Source organism: Oryzias melastigma, unplaced genomic scaffold (assembly GCF_002922805.2).
Source record: "Oryzias melastigma strain HK-1 unplaced genomic scaffold, ASM292280v2 sc07059, whole genome shotgun sequence".
NCBI classification, from domain to species: Eukaryota; Metazoa; Chordata; class Actinopteri; order Beloniformes; family Adrianichthyidae; genus Oryzias; species Oryzias melastigma.
In genome coordinates, this window is record NW_023423621.1 from 1 (window position 1) to 1,227 (window position 1,227).

General features: G+C 35.2%; 1 long non-coding RNA gene across 1 annotated transcript; it reads right to left on the reverse strand.

Annotated features, from left to right (window-relative positions):
* Window positions 1–580: 580 nt before the first annotated feature.
* LOC112138218 lies at window positions 581–1,177 on the reverse strand. Its single transcript, XR_002917734.2, has 3 exons — window positions 1,131–1,177; window positions 959–1,031; window positions 581–784 (listed from the first exon to the last, which is right to left on the reverse strand). It is a non-coding gene; the product is annotated as an uncharacterized LOC112138218 (long non-coding RNA).
* Between the last annotated feature and the right edge of the window lie 50 nt (window positions 1,178–1,227).

The window sequence follows — 1,227 nt, forward strand, 5'->3', positions numbered from 1 at the left end:
GCAGCCACATTTCAGTGAGTTGATGTGTCTCATCTTTGCTCCGTTTACATCCCATAATGACCGGCTACAGTGGCCGTTTTCAGTTCAGTTGTTCCACTCCGAGCATGGAGCCTATTAAAGACTGAGGAAACTGAGAGTGAACCGAAGTTCAGTCTTATTGGAAGCAATTTGAGACCACCTTGAAAGATGGATCCGAGAGCAGTTCCTGGTCCGGGACCAGGGTCAGCTTGGGTGTATTCAGACTGAAAATTAGTTCTGGATTATCAAAGGAAATGTGTCCAGTCTGAATACACCCGTAATATTAGAGAATTGAGTATTTTTTCCGAAGTATAGTTAATTTAACTTGTTGGTTTCTCTATGGTGAATTGTTTCTTAAATTCTCCCAATTGTTTGAAATATAATTTGACCACACAATGGATTGCTTTTATTTATTTATTTAAACTGCAGTTTTTACATTTTACTTTACTATCATTTAACTTTTCACTTCTAATTGCAATTAATCTTTAAAATGTTCTCTAGATCATTTTAAGATACTGGTATTCTAAAATGTGCTATTGAAAATTCAAAAATTCACAACATTTAAACAAAATATTCTACATGGTTTCATAAAGTGAATTCCCATGTGAATTTAAGGTTTATTGTTTTACTCTTCCTAAAGTGTAAGATGGAGCAGTCTTCTAAGTGGCTTATACGATAATTAATACTCACATCTGCATAAATGTTGCTTCCAATAACAGGAGACCAGTAAGAAGGCTGAGTCTTGCAGTTTGCTGGACAGAAAACTCTGGAAAATGAGAAAAATCATGAAAGCTGTTCAAAACATGAGTTTAAAAACGTAAACTCGACTAATTAAACATTTTTGAGTAAACACAACCCAATAATGACAAATGCATGAATGATTCCTCTAAAGGTTTTCTTAAATCTACAGATGAGTAATTTTCTGGATGTGTAAAGGCACCTTGGACAGTGTGAGGACGGTCTTTTGAAAGGGCAGATTTCAGCCACAGTGGTGTAGCAGTCAGCTGTGTATACTATCACACAGAGAGAAGCACAAAGAACTTCAAAAACTGGAACTAAAATGGAATCCAGAACAAAAACAAATTACTCTTCTGAGGAATAAATGTGCTTACCTTCAACTTTGCTCACAATAAAGGAATTGGCAGGTTTGTATTTACTGTAAAGGCAAAGTGTAAAGATTGAAATCAAAATGTTTGTCTTTGTTGTAGT